This window comes from Nicotiana sylvestris, chromosome 5, assembly GCF_000393655.2.
Source record: "Nicotiana sylvestris chromosome 5, ASM39365v2, whole genome shotgun sequence".
NCBI lineage: Eukaryota > Viridiplantae > Streptophyta > Magnoliopsida > Solanales > Solanaceae > Nicotiana > Nicotiana sylvestris.
The window spans coordinates 22,813,534-22,837,755 of record NC_091061.1 but is presented as its reverse complement, the minus strand read 5'-3'; the positions used below and the strand labels follow the sequence as shown (position 1 = coordinate 22,837,755).

Here is a 24,222-nt window from a genome sequence, read left to right as displayed (position 1 = left end):
ATTGAAAGAAAAGGGCTATGGAGAACTGGCCTTGTCGAGGGTGGGTATGGAATAAGATGAACATGCCAAAACACAGCTTAATCTGTTGGTTAGTAGCACATAACAGACTCTTGACGAAAGATAGGCTGAGACATATGGGAATTAGCAAAGACAGCTTATGTGAGATATGTGGAGATGCAGAAGAAACAGTTGCTCATTTGTTCTTTGAATGTCCACTTGCGAGGAGGTGCATAGAAGACACGCTGAGATGGTTAAACATATACATCAGGAATATGGAGCTGCGAGGTTTAGGCAGAAGAATGACCAGACAAGTTAAAGGGAAAATATGCAGGACAATTGTGTTGGCCATACTAGCAGCTGTAGTTTATAATGTATAGAGAGCAAGGAACTTAATGGGAACCTAAGGTGATACGACCTGGGCAGCTATGCAGCCAGATAAAGCAAGACTGTAAGCATAAATTACTTGAAGCATTGAGGAGAAGACACACAAGCAGAGAGAAAGATTGGATAGAAAAACTCTATTGGGAAAAGGTATAGCTGAAGTTTGTATATAAGTGATAGTAAGACAGTTAGAGAGAAGTCTAATTGTATTCTGAGATGTAATTTTGATAAGTGATAAATAAAATCTTTTTGTTCGACCAAAAAAAAGAACTGGATTCATTAGACCATCATAAACATACAAGGAGCTTCATCGACCCCATATATATATATGCAAAAGGTGTGTTCACAAACTTAAAAAGAAAAAAAACGAGAGGAGACAGATCTAGAGCGGGTTCTGCAATACAATTGAGCGTGTCACTTTCTGCTCGAATTACTACATACACATATCCAAAGAAAAGTAATAAGCCATAGCTTTTGCTTTTCTCTTGGAATAATCACAAATAAGAACCCCACCATGTAACTGCACAGCTTCGTGACTATTGATAACTCTCTCTTGAACTGCATAAGTTGGTTTGAACTGAACAATATGAGATTTCTGAGGTTGGTTTTGGTAATAATTAAACCAATTGTTATTGGTAGTTTTAACAGAAGAAGGAGAAATAGAAGGCCTTCCCTTTCTTCCATAGCGTTGTTCGTCAAGAAGAGCAAAGGCTTCTTGGCCTATTTTGGAAAGGTCTTTTCTTGGTGCCATTTGAGAGTTGGCTGCAAAAACTTATGTGTAAAGTTGGTGTTTTGCTTAGTAGTAGAAAGGAGAGAAGTTAGTTGTGTTTATTGTGAGGACTAATTTGGATAGGACCCTATTTATAGGCATTAGTTAAACCATGGAAAAAGTACAAGGGAACTTTAAAAAGAGAGTTTAACTTGGATGTATTAACGGCTAAAAAATATATTTATATAACTAGATAATTACATGCAACTCTATTAAATTAGTATTTATTGATAAGCTACAATAAATGGTACGTAACCTGATATATTATGTATATTACATTAATGGTGTAAAATTCATTAAATTATCAGTGCATATAAAGCTTAAATCGTTAAATTATATTATCTTAAATTATCCTTGCCCTTCCATTATATCGCGGTCGAAGGCGAGCCTTAGAGCAACAGTAAAATTATTCCTATGTGATCTATAGTTTACGGGTTTGAGCCGTACAAGCAGCCACTAATACTTGCATTGGGGTAGATTGTCTACATCATATCCTTTGGGGTACGGCCTTCCCCCGATCCCGCATGAATGCGAAATGCTTTGTGCACCGTGCTACATCCTTTTTCAACCTCGCGGTCATCTCTGTTGAATTTTTACACATTTAAATGTCTTTTACGTAAATATTAATATTTATTACGATCAGCACTACACAAATTAAATAGAGAACCAATTAGAATGAAGAAACAACAATGACACAGATGTGATTTGCTTTTGGAAACTGGAATTACGTACCACAACCACATGCATCCTCTAGGTACAAATATGCCATGAATCTTGTTTTAATTTAATTTGACCAAAATACAGTAATACTGACTAGCTAGCAACTATAAACATACTATTCTTATCACACTTGTTGATGATTAGGAAGCCTAACTCCATTATTTATGTGGTAAAAGTAAGAATAATCGTGTGGAGATGGTGATAATTACTATTAAAATCAGTATTTTACCTAACATTACTTTCTCGAAGAAATTATGAAAAAGAAAAGAGCAAAAAGGATACATCGTATGATTCACCAGATTCCTCTTAAGATTCAAACGTTAGTTAATATTCCTTTACTCCAAATTAAAAATAAATTAATTCATCATTAGAGGCATTATTAAGCATCTGATTAACTAAGTTGCTCCTAACAATATGGCCTTTCTAATCCCCTTCTTATGTACTTTAAACAAAAGAAACAGAGAAGTAATTAAATACTAATCCCTTTGCATCTAATATGGGAGTTCTATGGATCTTGATTTATAGGGAATATTATGCTTTCTAATATCCTAGGATTACTTTTGATCATAATTATATTACCAGTAATGATATGTACCAGTAATTCCACTACTTAGTTAATATCTTATATGGACAAAATATCAGAAAATATATGCTCGATTTGATATTACATACAGGTCAACAAGGTCTATGATTAATATATAAGATCACATCTCATTTAGATATTTGGGTTATTTGAACATATGCAAATTGGATTATATATATAAAATTGGAAAAAGGGGTTCTGTAAAGGGAATACGTTAGATACTTGATAAAAATTCAGTAGTATTAAACTGATCTTCTTTCGGTGGGAATAGGACCTTTAGAGATCTGTATTTGGCATTTTTTCCCCCTTTTTCCCTTTCCAGTTTTCTTGGTTTACTAAATTTTGTTATGAATAGTAACATGGGGTGGGGGGGGGGGGTTCTAATATTTGTTTTTTTTAAAAAAATTTCTTTCATTATACATAGAGAAAGGGGAGACGGGGAAGGGGTTACAAGGTAGAGAATAAACCTTTACGAACAAAGTAAAAATTTAAATAACCAGCAGCCAATTGGATTACTAAGATTCCCCCATTGGTTCCGATTGAAAAAAAATCCAGATTAATCACAATATGGAAGCCCTTACTTTCTTTCAATTAGACGAGACTTGATTTGGTTTACTCTAACGACAACCTAAGTATTCTACTTGTGTCGTGATTTTCACCAGAGATCTATTAAAATATCATGCTTCAAGCTTATTATGATAGGCAACATGAATCACCGAGAGGTGTAATGTGATGGTTAAAATCTCTTCACCTTTAATTAGATGTCTCTTAATTGAGTCCCGAGAACAAAAATAAACTTCTTATAAGGAAGCATTTTACCCCTTAATAAGACTTTTCGACGAGGATTCTAATTGATCTAACTAGTAAGTTTTGAATTTTTAATACCTACAAAATAAAAGACTATATATAGGAAACCCAGGCAAATTAGCAAAATATTAAAAAAAAAATGACTTTCCTTCCAAATTTTATACGAAGAATTTGAGCATTCAAATGCAAAATAAATCCTTACACAATAATCAGAGTAGTGGAAAGGGGATGTTTGTGTGACTTTCTCTCTTTAGGATGCGATTCTCTCTCACCGGTAGCTGAAATGGTGAAAAAATCGAAGACAGGAGGAGGAGGTTAGAAGATCCAAGACATTCAGATAATGAATTCAGTGCGAATGAGAGTACCACAATCGGGAGATGCAAAGAAAGTGAAAAAACATCAATACGATCCAAGGGATTATACCTTTGGATATCAATCAGCTCTCCAATCCAGCAACACCACAGAGAGGGAATAAGAGGAATGGATGAATTCAAATGGCGAACAGGGCGTCATGGGCAGATCGTGTGGAAGAGGAAGAAATGGCGAACAAAACTGTAGGTTCGACTAAAACCCTAGATTCAAGTACTAAGTCATGGAGTAATATTGTGGGTTCAATTCTAATAGAGGAAGGACTGGATCTAATTGAGGAAAATACTGAATTGAATGTGAAAATTACAATGGCGGATATTAAGGATGAGGTTGACTATTGGACAACAACAGTTGTATGCTATATTCTAGGGTCTAATCCACCAGATGCAATAATAGATGGATATTTTAGGAGAATTTGGGGGGCATTGGGGATTGATAAAGTAACGCAATTAAGCAGAGGGGTGTTTCTGGTACGATTCCACAGTGTAGAAAGCAGAAGCAAAGTAGTGGAAGAAGGAGTCCAAATGTTCGATAGAAAGCCTGTAATTGTGAAGCCATGAAAACCAGATATGGAGATCACAAAGGAGCAAATGGAGAAAATTCCTATTTGGGTGAGGTTGACAGAGTTAGACATCGAGTATTATGGCCAAGTGGCTCTTATAAAAATAGATGGTCTAATTAGAAAATCTCTTAAAGCAGATGCTGCTACTACAAAAAAGGAAAGGCTAACATATGCAAGAGTCTTAGTAGAAGTGAAATTAAACCAACAGTACCCGACAAGTATTAGGTTTGAAAATGAGGTTGGCAAAATAATTGAGCAGGCAGTTCATTATTAGTGAAAATCTGTTCTTTGTGAGAAATGCAAGAATTATGGACATGAAATCTTTCAATATAGAAATATATACAGGAGGAAAGAGAGAAGACTGAGAAGCAATAAGAGATGAATGCACAAATGGAGGTGGATCAACAGAGAGAAAGGAAAAGAGAACAAAAAGAGCCAGCAAAACAGAGGGAGCAGAACTGCAACAAAAGGAAAAAAAGGTGGAAAATAAATAGCTAGAGATGAACAGAAATCAAGCTCATAACCATGGTTATAAAGTTGGGAAATATGTGAAAAAAGCAGTGATGGTGCAATAAGTATTCCTGAAGATAGGCAATGCATTTGCTACTTTAGGACAACAACAAAGTGAAGAAGGGGTAAGTACCAGCCAGGAAGGGCAGCAGATGGGAATAATGGAGACCGATAATGTAGGCAAACATGTGGTTTAATATGACAAGGGTGGGGGGAGCCCACCAACACATGGGTAAGATTGGATTTTGGAATACCGGGGGATTAAAGAATCCAGATAAACAGAAGGAAGTTCATCTATTTATGCATAATTCTCAGGCTGGATTATTTTGGTCTCTTGGAAACTAAGGTTAAGAGAGCAAAAGCTCAGAGAACAGCTCTTAACCTTTGCTATGGATAGTCCTACAATACTAATCTTAGTTAACATAAAGGTGGAAGAATTTGGCTTTTCTGTAAGCCTTTGGTATTTGATATAAATATATACAAAGTCAAGGAACAATTACTACACTGTGGAGTACAACACAGAGGTACAAAAAGGAAACTATCAGTTACAATGATGTATGGATTTAATGATGCTGCATTAAGAAGGAAATTATGGGAGGATATCAAGGAGATTCATAAACATATGTCTTAGCCTTGGGCAGTTATGGGAGATTTTAACTGTGTTTTGAATAGAGGGGAAAGGATTGGGAGTCCAGTTACAATGTCAGAAATAAGAGAGTTTAAGAAATGCGTAGATGAATGCACACTACATGATATAAAATCTTCAAGGGCCTTCTTTACATGGAATAATAAGCAGGGAGGAAATAATAGAGTATACAACAGAATTGACAGGGTGTTGGTGAACAATGAATGAATACTGGCTCTACCAGATTCAAAGGTATACTATAGGAATGAAGGGACATTTGATCACTGTCCTGCAATAGTAAGATGGGCGGGAGATCAAAAGAAACAGTATATATTCAAGTACTTTAACATGTGAAGCTTGGCAACAGAATACAAGGAGAAAGTCAAGCAAGGATGGAAGCCAAACAGAAATAGGACCACAATGTATGAGATGGTGGGGAAACTAAACAGCTTGAAGGGTAAATTAAAGCAGCTAAATAAAGAAAAGTTGTCATATAGAAAAATAGGCAGATCAAGCACAGGAAAAGTTAATGCAATGTCGACATAGACTGCAGCAAAGCCTTCTTAACCAGGAACTGCAAGATGAAGAAGCAAGGATTATCAGAAAGTATAAGAGACTGAAGGAAGCAAGATACCAATATCTAAGTAAAAAAAGTAAAGTGCAGTGGCTGGAAATAGGGGACCTAAACACTAAATTTTTGATAGTATGATGAAGAATATAAAAGTTTTTTCCATAACTAATTCACAAGGAGTCAATAGAACAGAGATGGATGCAATTGCTAAGTCTTTTATTGATTTTTACACTACATTATTGGGCACTAACAATAAGGAAAGGGAGCATGTTAATAGTAGTTTGATTTGCCAAAGATTAATAGTAACAAAAACTCAAAGGAGAATGTTAGAAGAAGAGTTCACAGAAAGAGATGTTAAAATAGCTCCGTGGGCAATCAATGGAGAAAAATCACCAGGTCCAGATGGCTATGGAAGCAAGTTTTTTAAAGACAGCTGGGAAGTGGTGGGGAAAAATGTAGTGGATACTATAATGGAATTCTTCAAAACAAGGGAAAAGTTAAAAGTGCTGAATCATACAGTGATAACCATTATACCTAAGAGTTCTCATGCTACAAGTGTGGGAGACTACAGGCCTATTACAAGATGCAATACAGTGTACAAGGGGATATCTAAAATGATATGTAACAGGCTCAGATTGGTTCTGCCTACATTGATTTCTGCGAACCAAAGTGTATTTATTGCAGGGAGAACCATAGTCCAAAATATTCTGATTTGTCAAGATTTGGTAAGATTGTACAACAGGAAGAACACCACTCAGAGTTGCTTGATCAAGATTGATCTTAAAAAGGCATATGATTTTGTGGACTGGGCGTTTGTGGAAGAAATGCTCCATTTAATGAATTTGCTTCAGAGATTCATTAAATGGATTATGCCATGTATAACTGCTACTAAATACAACATTGCAATAAATGGAGGGCTATATGGGAATATAATAGGGAAGAGAGGTCTACGACAGGGTGATCCAATATCACCCCTGTTATTTGTAATTTGCATGGAGTACCTTACAAGAATCTTGAATAAAGTAGCTGATATGAGGGATTTTGGCTATCACACTAAATGTAGAGGGCTAAAGTTGAATCACTTATGTTTTGTGGATGATATATTGCTATTCTGCAAAGGCAATTATCAATTAGTTATGCTGTTGTTGAGAGGTATGCAGTCTTTTTCAAATGCCTCATACTGAGTACTAATGCACGGAAGTCCAATATATTCAATGCTAACATGCCAAACCATGTACTAGAAGACTTATGTGAGGCAATTGGTTATTAGAGAGGGACATTGCTATTCAGATACTTGAGAGTACCAATCTCAGCAAAAAAATATCTATCATGGACTGTGAAGTCCTAATTGATAAAATGACTGCCTAAATAAAGACTTGGAGCTCGAGAAACCTCTCATATGCTGGTAGAGTTCAGCTAATAAACTCAGTGTTGCTACATGTACATACATATTTGTCATCAATTTTCATCCTACCTAAGATTGTCTTGAAAAAGCTTATTGCAATATGCAGAAACTTCCTGTGGGATAGGAGAGAACAGACAAATAAAACTCCATTGATTGCATGGGATATTGTGTGTCGACCAAAATACAAAGGAGGACTAGGGATAATAGGTTGTATGGTATGGAATGAGACATCAAATGTGAAGTATGTGTGGAACAATGTTCAAAAGGCAGACAACATATGGGTGAAGTGGGTGGATCACATATACATTAAAGGGACTTGCTGGAAACAATACATACCACCAACTGACTGCAGTTGGTATTGGAAGAAAATTTGCAGTGTAATGAAAATGTTCAAGGGAGGATATATAGGGAATGAATGAATGGCAACAAATAGGAGGAAGATATTCTATACAAAAAGGATATCAATGGAGGAAAGGTGAGATGATGATTGACCTTGAGCTAGATAGATTTGGAATTCATTCAACAGATAAGGGTCAAATATATTTCTTTACTTTTAAATATTGTTTAAATCTATCCCCGTTTCACTGTCACGTAATCTAGGCCCCTACCGTTATACTATAAATTAGATTTGCCCTTGCTTTTAACGGAAGACCATGTGACAGCTCTAGAGTAAAGACCCACCCACAATTTAATCTATCCAAATCCATACTAACCTACCTATAATCCATACAAAGACCCGTTTGACCGAATGTATATTATCCCTAAAAACCATGTATATGAAATTTGTCAATAATATATATATTTTTTAGCTAAAGTCAGATTTCTTTTCTGGGTGTTAATAATTTATTGAAATTTGAAATTTCTCTTATTAACAGTTGAATGTGTATATATTCATGGTGGTTTCAACTGTATACCAGAATCATCCAACATAACTTTAATAGTAGTTAAGAAAAAATTTATGGCTGCTATGAATGTGTATATATCTCATACAATTTTATGAGCTAATTTTTCAGTGTATTATTCCCAAAAAAATTGGCCCTCTTATTACATAAAATTCTTGATTTTTGTGAAAATAGGTGTCTTCATGTAACATACCACCAAAAAAGAGTGTTGGATCTGAAATTTTGAAAGAGTTGAGATGCGTCTCTTGCTGAAAGTATTATCTAGAAGATTGTGGAAAGCCAGAAACGTCAAGCAAGAGCTAAAAACTCCATTAAAACTCCATTGAATAAAGCTTTGAAGATTAGCTTGAAAATTGGGATATCGAAAATATGAACTATTTTTAGCGGGTGTTATTAGGTTTTGTTGTAGATTCCTAGGGGAGCTTAAATCTCAAATTCTAACAAATTTGGTTAAGATCCAAAGAAGTTGGGTTTAAAATTTTGAGCAAAAATTAATAAAGATTGAAGAACACTTTTGATTTTTTAATTTTGTCTTTCTCTCTGTTTGCCTACGGGTACTGCGTCGGATTATGGGTAGGTTAATATGGATTTGCGCAGATTAAATTGGGGGTGGGTCTTTACCATGGAGCTGCCACGTGGACTTCTATTAAAAGCAAGGGCAAATTTGATTTATAGTATAACGGTAGGGGCCTAGACAACCAGATAGTGAAACAGAAGTTGGATTTAAATAATATTTAAAAATAGAGGGATATATTTGATCCTTATTTGTTCATTAAATGTTCCAAAACACTGTTTTATAAGCTGGTTGGTAGTACATAAAAGACTGCTGACAAGGAAAAGATTGGAAAAAATTGGAGTGTGTAAAGAGACAAAATGTAAAATGTGTGGAGGCAGTATAAAAACAATTCAACTTTTTTTTTTTGAGTGCCATTTCTCGAAGGAATGTTTGAGAATCCAGATGGAATGACTAGGACTAAGGACAAATGTATTAGACATTGATAGGTTGTGGAAAAGATTAACTAGGAATGTCAAAGGTAAAATGTGTAGGAAGCTAATAATGGCAATCTTAGTAGCTTTGGTGTACAAAATATGGCAAGCCAGAAACGATGCAACATGGAATAGCAAAGTACCAAGTCCAATGGTGGTATGTAAATAGATCCAACAAGAATGTAAAGTCAGATTGAATATGCAAAACATTAGGAAAGAGGGGAGAGATAAAAGAAAATGGATGGAGGCATTGTACAGCACATAAAGATAGGGAGTGATGGATAGGAGAATTTTGCGACTAGAAGGAATTTTCCTCTAGTTTGTAAAGTTTGATTGAATGTATATTTGGTTGGTTGGAGATTAATAATATTTTTCTTTACACCAAAATAAATAAATAAATAATCAGAGTAGTGGCTAAATTTATTATATACCTCTTTGGAAATACTCATGCAATTGATAATATGAACACGTACATCCTCTAATATCATCTTTGGAGGGGGCAAAGCAGTTAGCTGAGCTGATAGACAAGATGTTGGGATAAAAAATAATAATCTCGCCCAGGAATAATATCCACAGCAAATAATAATAATATAAGAGAGTAATAATAATACCAAATATTTTAGCGGGGTAAAATACAATATTCGAGCGGAACAATATTACCACTATAATATTACAACTCAGTAGTGTCAAGAGACTACTACAATTTTGAAAGAAATAACACTCTTTATTTAAAACACCTCACTACAATATTACTACCACTCACTAATTATCTCACAGACAACAATCTGTGGATTACTCTCACTGCTTTCTGCTTCTCTCGTTATTTGGGTGTGTTTTAAAAGAGAAATGAAGCCTGCTATTTATAGAAAATCAGATTGTCATTTGGTCAAAACACGTTTTGTGACTTGTTGCAGTTTGACAACTTTTTCCATTCGCCCAAATTGAAATTTTTGTTCAGCCACCCAATTTGACCCTTTTTCCATCTTTTTCTTTGTTTCCTTTTTTATGGGTCCTACAAATCTCTCCCTTAATTTTGATTTTTCTTCTTCATTTCAAGTCTTGATCTCAATCTTTGAAAATCTTCAAACTTGAGAGCCTTTGTGAAGATATCTGCAACTTGATCATGAGATTTCACATATTTGAGCTCGACTTCCTTTTTGTCAATGCATTCTCTGATGAAGTGATACCTTGTATCTATATGCTTGCTTCGATCATGATACACTGGATTCTTTGCGAGTGCCTGAGCAGATTTGTTATCAATACAAATCTCTGTAGCTTCCATTTGTAGCAAATTGAGCTCCTTTAATAATCTCCTTAGCCAAATAGCATGACAGGTACATGATATTGCTGCTATATATTCGGCTTCACAAGTCGAGAGAGTAACAATGGACTATTTTTTTTAACTCCAAGAAATAACAGAATCACCCAAGAAAAATACAAAACCAGTTGTACTTTTTCTATCATCAATATCTCCCGCATAATCACTATCACAAAATATCACAAGGTTGAAATCATTAGAAGAAGAATAAAATAACCCAAAATCAATCATACTTTTTAGGTAACGAAGAATTCTTCTAGTAACCTTCAAGTGAGTAGAGGTAGGAGCCTCCATGAAACAACTTACTACTCCAACTGTAAAAAGTATATCTGGCCTGGTACAAGTCAAGTACCTCAAACTTCCCATAAGACTTTTGAAGAATGTGAGATCCACTTTTTCTCCTTCATCAAACTTGGATAATTTTGTCCCACTTTTCATCGGTGTGTTCACGGGGTTGCAATCGAGCATGTTAAACTTCTTTAATATCTCTTTTGTATAGCTTTCTTAAGAGATAAAAATTCCATCCTCCATCTGCTTCACTTCTAGGCCTAGGTAATATGACGTGGGCCCTACGTCTGTCATCTCGAACTCACGAGACATATCTTTCTTGAAAGCTTCAAACAAACATGAGTTATTACCCGTGAAAATAATATCATCGACATAAAGACAAACAAGTAAGATATCTCCATTAGTATGAACTTTAAGGTAAAGAGCATATTCATGGAGACAACGAGTAAACCCATTGTCTTGAAAATACTTGTCGATAAAACTATTCCATGCTCGCGGGGCTTGCTTTAATCCATATAAAGCTTTCTTCAACCGCAACACTTTATCTTCATGGTTTTTGACCATGAAGCCCAATGGTTGTTCAACATAGACTTCTTCTTCAAGATAGCCATTCAAGAAGGCTGACTTGACATCTAGTTGATGAATCTTCTACTTCATTTGCACCGCCAAAGATATCAGCAAACAAATCGTCTCCATGCGGGCAACAAGTGCATAGACTTCTTCATAGTCAATGCTTGCCTTTGCTTGTACCCTTTAGCCACAAATCGTGCCTTGTATCTCTCCACATCTCCATCAGCATTCTTATTTGTCTTGTATACTCATTTCACTCTAATTGCTCGATGACCCTTGGGAAGAGTTGTTAACTCCCAAGTGTTGTTCTTCTCTATTGACTCAATCTCCTCCTCCATGGCTTGTCTCCACCTTTTGTTTGTAACAGCTTCATCAAAGTTCATTGGTTCACTGTCAGCAAAGAGACAACATAAAAAATCAAAATTAGTAACTTCTTCTGTGTCCTCATAGAGCTCTTGAATGCTCCTTGTCCTTTGCGGATGTTCATTTGAACCTTCTTGAGAAGAGGGAAATGCAACATTTGTTGGAGAAGGGGTGGAGTTGTGTCCTGCACAAGTTCCACGATCTCTGGTTCTTCTTCATCACCAAAGTATGGAAGAAAATTATATGAAGTTTCTTCCTCAGCTTCCCAATTCCATGCCGATTCTTCATAAAATTCAACAGTACGACTTACCACCACCTTGCTGCTGCTTGGGTTGTATAGCTTGTAGCCTTTTGAACTCATATCATAGCCAATAAATACATGCTTGACACTTCGATCGTCAAGCTTCGCTCTCCCTTGATGTGGCACATGAGCATAAGCTATGCTCCCAAAGATTCTCAAGTGCTTGACACTTGCCTTTCTTCCACTCCATGCTTCTTGAGGGGTTTGATCTATAACATTTCTTGTTGGAGACCTGTTATTCAAATAAACTGCACAAGAAACAGCTTCGGCCCAAAATTCCTTGGGCATACTTTTAGCTTTCAACATATATCTAGCCATATTAAGAATCGTTCGATTCTTTCTTTCTGCAACACTATTTTGTTGAGGTGAATAAGGTACCGTTAGAGGGCGACGAATTCCATGAAGTTGACAGAAGTCATTAAATTCATTTGAAGTGAATTCGCCTCCTCTATCGGACCTTAAAGCTTTAATTTTATAGCCACTTTCTTTTTCCACAAGTACTTTGAAATTTTTAAAAGCAGCAAAAGCTTCAGATTTTTGGTTCAAGAAATAAACCCAAGTCTTTCTACTAAAGTCATCAATGAAAAGCAGAAAGTATTTTCTTTTACCAAAAGAAGGTGGATTGATTGGTCCACACATATCAGTGTGGATAAGTTGGAGCGGCTTGGTTGATCTTGACATGGCCTCCTTTGGAAAACTCCTAGTTGCATATTTCCCAAGAAGACAAGCTTCACACAATTGATTTGGATGATTGATTGATGCTATCCCATGTACCATGTTCTTTTCTCTCATTGATTTGAGCGCTTCAAAATTTAAGTGCCCAAATCGCATGTGCCAACACCATGATTCATCTTGCACATTAGCCTTCAAACACTTTGCATCAATTCTTTTAAGATTCAGAGAAAACAATCTATTCTTTGCCATATGCACTTTAGCAATTAGAATTCCACTTGAATATATAAGCCAAAGATGCATATTTTTCATGTGGATGTCATATTCCTTTTCAAGAAGTTGGCCCAAACTTAAAATATTACTTTTTAATCACATTATGAGCACGTGATTTTCGTTTCGCACGACAATCGCTCCAAAAAGAAATAAAGAAATAATAATTGGCCCTGCTGTACAATTTTTGGATTTCTGTGCGGCACCTTGTTGATTTATTTGTGACTTCGACCCATTTTTATTTATTTACTTTATTAAAACAAAATTCAAAAATATATGTGTCCTGCATAATTCGAACCGTAATCCGGTCGTTAGATAGAAAATCATGAATAGGCATCTTCGTCCGTGATTTTATTTTGTTTGACTTTACCTGTTTTGAAATATTTTAGTGTGTGTGCAAATAATTGTATTGAGTGTGTATTTAATTTTAATTTGATTTTTTGGCTTAGTTTTGTTTTAAAATAAATAAGAACAAAAAGAAATAAAAAATAAAAAAATAAAGGACCCTTTCCCTTCCGGACTTGGGCCAATTTTAACAAAATTGGCCCAAACAAACAGCCCAAAACCCAGGCCTGCCCGGTCCAACACCACCTGATGCCCAGAGAATCCAAACGACGTCGTTTTGGTACAGGTTGATCTGGGCCGTTGATCTCAAATTGATCAACGGCCAAGATCAATTCCCCATAACCCACCAATAAACCCGACCCGTCTCACCCGGACCGACCCCAACCCTTTACCCTTGAAACGACACCGTTCCACTTAAGCTATCAGATCCAGACCGTAGATCTAGATTGATCTAACGGTCGAGATCAATCCACCCATTAACTATATAAGACCATAATCTTACCCTGCCCCCTATCTGAACCCCAGCCTTCGTCTCCAAACAAACAGCCCTAAAACCCTAGCTTCCCCTGCGTACTTTCGCCATAAAAGCCGGCGGCATGGATGCCGGTGACCTTCCCCTTAACACCCTAGAACGCCCTTGCCATCCTGAACCCAAATCTATCAACCAGGTAGTTCGAATCCCTTCCCACCTTCTCGAATCTTCATTTGAAGATTCGAGTCAAAACTCGATCTACACGGTTTAACCCTAAAATCATACCAGACACTCCCCAGACCCCCTCGTGACCAAACCATACTTGGTTTGGTCCGAATCAGATCAGGGAGGCATGAATCCCAGATCTGAGTTTTGAAGCTTTGAGATCCTTCGTCACTGGTCCGTGTTTTGTTCGAGCCAAAGAATTTAAGGCCTAATGGACCTTAATCGAGGTGTTTCTCATCTGAGAAACACTTCGATTAAAGTCCGTTCAGCCTTAAGAAAGGTCTGTCCAAATCCGGGTTGAAACTTTTAACTTTTCAAGTTTAAGGTGAGTTCTTTCTTTTCTTTATTTGTTTTGGCCCATCTGACTGTGTTAAAAGTCTGTTCATGCTTTGATTTTGTGTCTTTGAATTTTGTCAACTTTGCCTGAACTTCTGTTTGTTTGAATGAGTCTTTCCATTTGTTCTGATAATGTGTATGTAAATGTTGTGCAAGTAGCTGATTTTCAAGTTTGGACTGACTAGTTGACTCCTCGAGTGTATTTCTGCTTAGTCAGTATAATTCGAATCATGTATCGATGCTGTTTAAATGTCTGATTTTTGGCTACGATTGTGTATGTTAATGCTAATATAGTCGAGTCGACATGTGTCGTCAATTAGTTCCAACTGTCTGAACAAAGTAAATCGATTTGCTTCTGATGAACATTTGCGTGGATCAATTAAGAACCAGTTTTGTTTACTTATAGCTGTTGAATTGGATCAGTAGTGCTTAAATTCTGAATTGGAAGGCATGTGCACTCGTGCATAGCATGTGCATTGGTGCACCTCATATGCTTTGTGCACAGCCTGTTTCCTTCATGAAAGAGATTTTAATTTTAAAATGTGTTGACAGCATATGCTGTCAGACATATTCTACTGCCCATACCTTGCTTTAAGTTTAAAAAGTATTAAACCTTTTAAAAGTAAGTCTGCCAAGGAATGTTGATGGAAGTTATATACTTAAATAACTAATTGGGATCTGAAAAGAAAAAGACACATGGGAGGGGCACTGAGACATTCTGAAAACAGGTTGTTAAAAGAGATGGTTTTGAGGCTTATAAAAGGAGGAGGACCTGGGAGAGAAAAGGGGATACAGAATTAGAGGGAGAGACAGAATTTTAAAAAAGAAAGAAAGAGAGAGCTGGAATACACACTGATAGAGACATACAGACAGAACACACAGAGATAGGGAAAGATACTAAGAGGGAATATCTGAGAGTTCAAATTTTTGGAAACAGAAAACTAGAAAAGAATTTTTGTCTGATAACTCAGACAAACAAAACCAGAAGTTGCTTCCTTTCCCTTTGTTTCTGACTTCACTAAATCTGGACCTGTTCTGTGCAACATTGATTTCTCACAACTGAATCTGCTTGTTTGTTGTTTGTTCTACTCGAAAGTTTGGTTTAGTTGGGGTTGATCTCACTCCAATTGTTTTGTGAGTTGTGGTTGCTACTCTACTGTTTCTTGTTGCTGTTGCTATACTGCCCTGCTGCTACTGTTAAGTGTTGTTACTGCTGCTGCATTTGTTCATTGTTACTCTACTGATTGCCCTCTTCTTCAATTGCAAATACTCCCAGGTACACAACCTTTGAACCATGTATTGTTGAAAGTTTGAAGTTGAAGCAGAAATAAGGAAATTGAACATCAGTTTATGTTATAGCATTGGTGTAAAAAGATAGTTCGAATGTTAGTTGGGCCTGTATTTTTACTGCAAACTGCAAATATTCTGTATAAACTAGCATACATTCTGTTTAAGATGAACTGTTAGATAGCATGGCTCAACAGTAATGACAGTATGACATAGACAACATGTTTGATTTAGTATACATTCAGTTCAGTATAACACTTGTTTGGTTTAGTTATGACTTTATAACATAGAGTCATGGTAAGCACTTGTATGTATTTTGCCTAGACCACTGAATTGACAAATCTGTGGTACTAGGTCCGGGATAAATGTATCCCAAACAAACTCTCATGCGGTCGCATTAAGAGTTTGGCTATGAAGGCCAGCTTTCCTGTCAGATTATGTGCTCCAATATAAGTTCGATGTCGGGTCTCGGTATAGATTCCTTGTTTCGAAATAATGTGATGAATGTTGAGGGAAGCTAGTAGTCGTTTTGAGGTCAATTAGTCGTAATTTTCCTAATAAAATAGCCAATTTCGTTTATCAATTTCAAATAGGTTAGAGTGTTAAAATAGAACTTAGAGGCCGTTAAACATAACTCAATATATGTTGTTAGTTTGTTTGCAATCTCACTTAGCGAATTAATAAGCGTATCCACTCGATGAAGACAAAGCATGAGGTGACCCTCACCTCATGAACAATCAATCAGGTAATCAAACAAGTTTAGGTTCGGCAAACATAATAAGGATTCAGTCTGTATTTGTTCAAACAAGCAAAGTTCGGCATCATCCTTCTCTTTAAAGATAATCGTAGTAGAAATGTAGTCACTGTAGGGTACCCTTCTAAAATAATGAGACGAGCCTCGCCGAATAAAAATGCAAATTGCGGGGCCCTCAATAATTGATCATGATAAGTACTTAGAATTTGGGACGGACTGTTTAGTGAATTCCACTGCCTTCCCCAAAGATAATAACGCGTTTAGATTCTTTAGGTGCGACTTTAAGTAAATTATATTCTTAAAATCGGGTGCACATTGATGTAACCCAAATTCAAGTCTCAACGGAGTCAAAATGTGTTAACAACTACGGGTGCATTGATTGTGACGTGGCTCGAAATGCATTTTCACGACGTCGCAATTCCATAAAATAAATGATAATAATAAAAGCGGTTTAAACTTAATAAAAGCACATAAATCACAACATGTATTTAAATCAGATATTTAGCCATTATAACAATTTAAGCGACCGTGCTAGAACCACGGGATTCGAGGGTGCCTAACACCTTCCCTCGGGTCAACAGAATTCCTTACTTAGAATTTCTGGTTCGCAGACTTCATTTGGAAAAGTCGAAAATCTCCTCGATTTGGGATTCAAGATAAACCGGTGACTTGGGACACCAAAAGCCAAACATTTCCCAAGTGGCGACTCTGAATTAAATAAATAATCCCATTTCGAATATTGTCACTTAAATTGGAAAAACTCCACCCGCGCATTTCTACCCTTTGGGGCGGGGCGCGCAAAAAGGAGGTGTGACACACATAATAAATATCTTGAATTAACTTGTGACTACCATCTTTACAGGAGATCAGAATCGTACCTATCCCTTTGATTTGAACCTTTGAGGTATCTCCAAAGGACACATTACCTCTCACCATTTTATTGATCTCCAGAAACTTCTCTTTGCATCCACACATATGATTGCTTGCTCCATTGTCCAAATACCATGAGATGCAATCATCTCTGTCTTCTTCCTTGAGTGCCATCAATAACGTTGACTCATTTTCTTCTTTCTTGTCGTCAACAAGGTTAATTTTTTCTTCAACATTGCTACGATATTCCCAAGAGTAATGGCCAAATTTATGACAATTATAACACTCAATTTTTGATTTGTCATACCTTTGTCCATTATTTTCTTGGTAGTAGCCACGTCCTCTTCCTCCTCTATGTCCACGACCACGACCTCTGAATGTTTGGTGGATTTTAACTTCATTTTGAAGTTGTTACCGTTACTTCTTCCTCATCCATGACCGCCACGGCCTCGTCCTCGTCCGCTTCCTCGATAGCTTGTTTCACCTCCATAATCCTTGAAGGATGCCTGAGTTTTAAGAAGTTGTTCCAATGACACTTCTTTTCTCCTTTTGATCTTTTCTTCGTGGGCTTGTAAAGAACCTTCCAATTTCTCCACCATCACAGAGTCTAAATCTTTAGACCCCTCAATAGCACACACCACAAAATCAAATTTAGGTGTTAAAGTGCGAAGGATCTTTTCTACCACACGGACATCTTCTATGTCCTCCCCGTATCTTCTTAGTTGATTTACAACAGCCTTCACTTTTGAAAAATAATCCGAGATGCATTTGGATTCTTTCATTTTTAAAGCTTCAAAATCAGCCCTTAGAGTTTGAAGTTTTACTTTTTTCACCTTGTCAACTCCTTCAAGAGAATTTTGTAAAATCCCCCAAGCTTCCTTTGAGGTGGTAGCATCTGCCACCTTCTCAAACATGGCATCATCCAAACATTGGTGGATGAGCGTGGGGGCTTGTTGATCCTTCTTCCTTATCTTTGCCAAGACTTTTTTTCAGTTTAAGGCAGAGCTTCCTCATTAACTGGTTTTGCATAACCTCTATCTACGATTTCCCACAAATCCTGAGAGCCAAGAATGACTTTCATACGTAGACATCATTTCTCATAATTATCTTTTGTCAGACGGGGGTACTGAAAAGATAGTGGACCATTATTTTGCCATGGCTCTGATACCACATTGTTGGGATAAAAAATAATAATCTCGCCCAGGAATAATATCCACAGCAAATAATAATAGCACAAGAGAGTAATAATGACACCAAATATTTTAGCGGGGTAAAATACAATATTCGAGTGGAGCAATATTACCACTATAATATTACAACTCAGTAGTGTCAAGAGACTACTACAGCTTTGAAAGAATAACACTCTTTATTTAAAACACCTCACTACAATATTACTACCACTCACTAGTTATCTCACAGACAATAATCTGTGGATTACTCTCACTGCTTTCTGCTTCTCTCGTTATTTGGGTGTGTTTTAAAAGAGAAATGAAGCCGGCTATTTATAGAAAATCAGATTGCCATTGGTCAAAACACGTTTTGTGACTTGTTGCAATTTGACAACTTTTTCCATTCGCCCAAATTGAAAATTTTGTTCAACCACCCAATATGACCTTTTTTTCATCTTTTTCTTTGTTTCCTTTTTTATAGGTCCTACAGAAGAACCCATAGTGGTAGCCGGTAGGACATAAGTAAAGAAGGTAATTGTGCAACTATGCTCACCAAAGATTTGCTCTGATACAATGTGAAAAAATTTGAACATCTAACTCGAAATTTTAAGAGAATAAATGAAGTGATCCAGAACATTGTAAACCCTTTTAGAAATTTTTTTTATACAACTGATGAGGAACAAGTACTTCTCTAGCAGTAAATTTTTTTCTATGAGACTTTAATCGATTTCTATGGTGGCTAACTAATTTCTTGTGAAGATTTTTTAGTGTAATTAGAAATATGTTTCAATGACTGTATTTATCTTAGCGAGCCGCTAATTGCCTCTAATTCTATGACAATTTTAATAAGTGGCTGCAAATTGTAGTATACACTTCTAGATGATCTTTTCTATTTTTTTTTTCCCTGAACAGACTAAAGCCAATTTCTTGATAAGCAGGTTCATTGTTGCATTGATACTATGTAAAGAACAATAACTTGGCACTTTTTGCATGACTTAATGTCAATTGTCACATTTGAGATATTTTACCGAATATGTGAAGAAAATAAAAACAGAGCTATATACATAAGTACTTATTAAACAAGCTCTTTCAACGAATAACGTAGCGCATCTAATTAGTGCAAATAATACTAGTTACGAGCTGCAAAGAATCACAGATTAATGTATAGTTTATAACCACAATAAAATTAATTAATTAATTACCAACTATGCAAAATGGACTTTCATTGTTCAATTAAGAAACCAAGTGTTTAAGTACATTGAGAGTGCAGAAAAAAGGGCATTTTGTTTGATCTAGCTCGTAGAGATATTGAGTATTTTGAGCTATAATAATTGTTAATTGATTGTTTTATAACAGAGTTCTCTCTGGATACTGTATGTAGTTAATGTGGACTTCATGTCGTACTTAGGTATCCAATTACTCTTCCGATGAAAAAACCCAAGTATTATATCGAACAATATTGGTCTTAATTTGAACACGAAAAATGAGAATGCAAAAATCTGAAAGGAAAAAAGGAACAACTGCTAAAGTATATAGATTAATGAGATCAGGAGTGAAAAGTATAAAATAGCATAATTTTCAGCCACATACATAATTAAGCGGCCCTAGTTATCGCCAATTTTCAGTTTCAAACCTAATTTAAGACTTGTTCCTTTTAGACACTCCGTCACCATACAAAGTAGCTTTATTAACCATACATAAGCAAAAGTATGTGCACAAACTAACTAAAAAGGGACAACTCAGTAATACGCCATAGCTTTTGAATATTTTCTCTTGGAATAATCACAAATAAGAACCCCTCCATGTAACTGCACAGCTTCATAACTGTTGATAACTCTGATCTCTTCAATCGCAGAAGCTGGTTTGAACTGAACAAGATTAGACTTCTGAGGTTGGTATTGTTGGTAAAATAAATTTTTACTATTGGTAGTTTTAACAGCAGAAGGAGGAAAACTAGGCTTTCCTTTACTTCTTCCGTAGAGTTGCTCATCTAGAAGAGCAAAGGCTTCTTGGCCTATTTTGGAAAGGTCTTTTCTTGGTGCCATTTTCTGAGAGTTAGCTGTAAAAACTTATGTCTAAAAAGTTTTCTATTTTGCTTAGCAGTAGAAAGGAGAGAAGATGGTTCTGTTTATTGTGAGGACTAATATGGATAAGACCCCTATTTAAAGGCTAAAAAAAAGCCACAACATATTTAAAATTTTTGTATTAAATTAATGTTCCATATCAACTTTTCTTGATTTATTGCCTTTTTAAATGAAAAGATACTTGCTAACCAAACTGATGGGTTACTTTTCCTCTTTGGTTTAACCATTTTAATGCTTCTCACCTTTTTTTTTTTTTGGATTCGAACTCGATATTTTGGTTAAAAATTGAGGAACCTTTATTCTTTTATTATACTACTTGATGGTGCTCCACGTAATTCTTTGAACTATATTGATAGGTTAAATGTGTATCCTTGTTATGTTTTGATTAACTAACAAATTTACTGTTAAGAACCAAATAAGAAACCTGATACACATGCTCAAGAACTTAAAGATCAACAAGCAGAGGTAGATTCAGGATTTGATGACGACGGGTGCCATTATTTTTAATACAAACCTACCACTAGCGAAGAAGATTGAATTAGGGTGTACATTCTGCCGGTTCAATCCATTTTGAATTAGTTCGGTTCGATCTGATCCATTATGAAATAATTCAATCAGTTTACTAGATTTTTAGTACATAAGTAAATATGTGATCACCAAAACAACTATACAATTCGATCTAATTCTCTGAATACAAATTATATTATGATTAAAAAAACATAAATAAAATTTAAGTTAGCAAATACATCAATGAGCCTACATATAGCTAGATATTATTGCGTTTATTGATGCCATCACTTTTTAAAAAATCAAGAAAAATATAATATTAGATGATTAGGAAAAGATTAAAATCACATTCAAATAAAATTTAAAGATTTAGAATGAGAAAAAGGAAGCAAATATATAATTTTAAATAAATAATAATAATGAGGTTGTACAAAGAGTGAAGAAATAAAAAAAATAAAAAAATAAAAAAATAGAAGGAATTAAAAAAGAGGAGCAATTGGGACTAACAAGGATAAATAAGCACCAGCTTGGGAGAAAGTGAGATTCGATCGCAAGTTTTGCATGTGGAAATTTGGCAACTCAACCGTGGCACCCATAGTCATTTTGTTATCTTCGGGTATCACTCAACACCGATATCATATTTTCCGAGCGTCCAGGTGCCGTCTACCCCAAAGTCTCTAGGAGACTGTACGAGTCAACTGAGGGAACAGATAGCTACCAGTTCCCGAGGAGATCAACAAGTCTCCAGTTGGAGATACAGTTCAACTCTTTAGAGTAAAAGGAACAACTGAGGGAACATATAACTACCAGTTCCCGAGGAGACTGTACAAGTCAACTGCCTTAGCTGTAAAGTTGCTGCCTGCACATGCTACAGTACAGAAATAGTGTAGTAGTCAACTTTATGGGGAGTGCCTTTTACCTAGCTTGCTTACATCATTCCTAGTGATGTCTGTCACGACCCAAAATTCCTGCGAAGGGGTCGTGATGACACCTAGTCTCTAAAACTAGGTAAGCATAACATTAACACAAATAACGATAATACTCACTAACTTTGAATTAGATATCTCTAAACAATTTATAATTTCCAAAACCGGTACTACAAGTCATAAAACTTTCTAAGAGTAGTTATACAAAATAAATACATCACTGTTCCAGAACAAAAGGAAACAATGGAAATAAGTACAATAGAAGGTGACTCCGAAGCCTGCGAACGCAGCATCAGGTTTACCTTGAGTCTCCTCAGCAACGATCCGCACTACCACTAACGATCAAATACCTGGATCTGTACAAAAATGTACGGAAGTGTAGTATGAGCACACCATAATGGTGCCTAGTAAGTATCAAGACTAACTTCGGTGGAGTAATGACGAGGAACAGTCACGTCACCTACTGGTCTAAAAGCTGAACATGATATGATAATAAACTAACAAGATAAAGATAATAAAGTAACGTTAATAATAGGAAGAAATCAAATTACAAATAGTAGAGACGATAAGGGGAAAACACGGATGGTACCGAAAAGTAACCAAGTAAATTAACACCAATATAGCTGGGATACAGACAAGTAAAAATGTGCTCAAATAAGAAAAACGATATTAACTCAATCAATCCCATTATTCCTAGTTCACAATTCCGACCATCCCAATCCTCGAATTCTCATATCACAATCATAACTTCCAAACCTTTAACACACATGGTACCTTGTTCCCACCTATTTCCCCTTCACTTTGCACGTCAAAGATCCATGTGCTATTTGTGAGCACGTGATTTTTGTTTACACGACAATTACTCCAAAAGAAATCGAAAAATAAAACAAATGGTCTTGTTGTACAATATTTTTGAATTTACGTGGCATTTTTGGTAGTTATTTGTAGTTTTGTCTGTGTTTGTTTAGTTTTATCAAATAAAAATACAAAAAATATATGTCGCGTATAAGTTTAGGATATCGTTCTACTATTAGGAATTAATCAAACCATAATTTGGTTTTAAAAGGGAAAATCACAAAAATATGCATTTTTTATTCTATTTGTTGTCATTGTGTGATTTTATTTTAATTAAATGTTTAATGTGTGTGCTAATTGTTGTTAAGTGTTAATTAATATTTGTGTAGTTTTATTTTTATTTTACAATTTATTTAAGAATTGTGTTTAAATTAGAAATTAAAAGAAGGAAAAAGAAAGGAGTTCAAAATTGAAGAAATTCAGATTTGGGCTTAAATTTGAGACCAAGAATCAGGCCCAATCCATTTCATGACCCAGTCCGGTCCCTGATCCCTACAGCCTCACCAAACGGCGTCGTTTAGTGCCAGTCGAATCTGGACCTTTGATTCAAACAAATCTAACGGTCCAATGCAACCCCTCATCGAACCAAACGACGCCGTGAAGGATATGCAATCAGCGCCGTTTATCTCCTTTGATCCCACGGTCTCAAGCACGCCTCATAGACCGACCCATTCCTGTCAAAAACCGACCCAGTTTCCCATGAGACCAAACGACGTCGTCCCCTTAAGTGAAAATATCAAGGCCGTTGATCATCGATGATCCAACGGCCGAGATCAAACTACCCACCCCGTATATAACTTCTCATCTCTCACCCGCACCCCCCAAACCAAGCACGCCCCTCCTTCTCTCACTGTTCCTCCGTCTCTCTCATTCAGAGACGGACCTAGGTTTAAACCCTAGCTGCCTTAGTTCCCTTCCGTTTGAAACCCGGCGGCATCAACGCCGTCGGCCACCATCTTAACATCCTAGGACCACTCAACCACCCTGAATCCGAATCCACGAACCGTTTGTCTCGAATCAATCCCTAGATTCTCGAATCTTCATTGGAAGATTCGAATCAAACCTCAACCTACACCAACCAACCCCAAATTCACACCAGTTGCTCCCCTGACCTCCCTCATACCCTAATCAACGGTGGTTCCATTCGAATCTAGGTAGAACCCTTCGAGCCCCAAATCGGCCTGTATGAACCCTAGAACTCAAAACCATGGGGGTCTGTCCAATTAAAAGAGGAGTTGGGGGTCTAATAGACCTTAATCGAGGTGTTCTCAGTTGAGAACATTTCGATTGAAGTCCGTTCGACCTCTAAGAAGTCAAGTCCAGTTCGAGTCTGGGTCATCTTTGTTCTTAAGCTTCCGAGGTAATTTTTCCTTTCCTGCTGTTATGTTAGTGATCCTATTTGTATCTCTTTACATGTTT

At 36.2% G+C, this 24,222-nt stretch overlaps 1 long non-coding RNA gene across 1 annotated transcript; it reads right to left on the bottom strand.

Annotated features, from left to right (window-relative positions):
• Window positions 1–668: 668 nt before the first annotated feature.
• Window positions 669–4,257, bottom strand: LOC138869779 (uncharacterized). The gene is made up of 3 exons (XR_011400032.1): window positions 3,684–4,257; window positions 3,463–3,538; window positions 669–1,143 (listed from the first exon to the last, which is right to left on the bottom strand). It is a non-coding gene; the product is annotated as an uncharacterized lncRNA (long non-coding RNA).
• Between the last annotated feature and the right edge of the window lie 19,965 nt (window positions 4,258–24,222).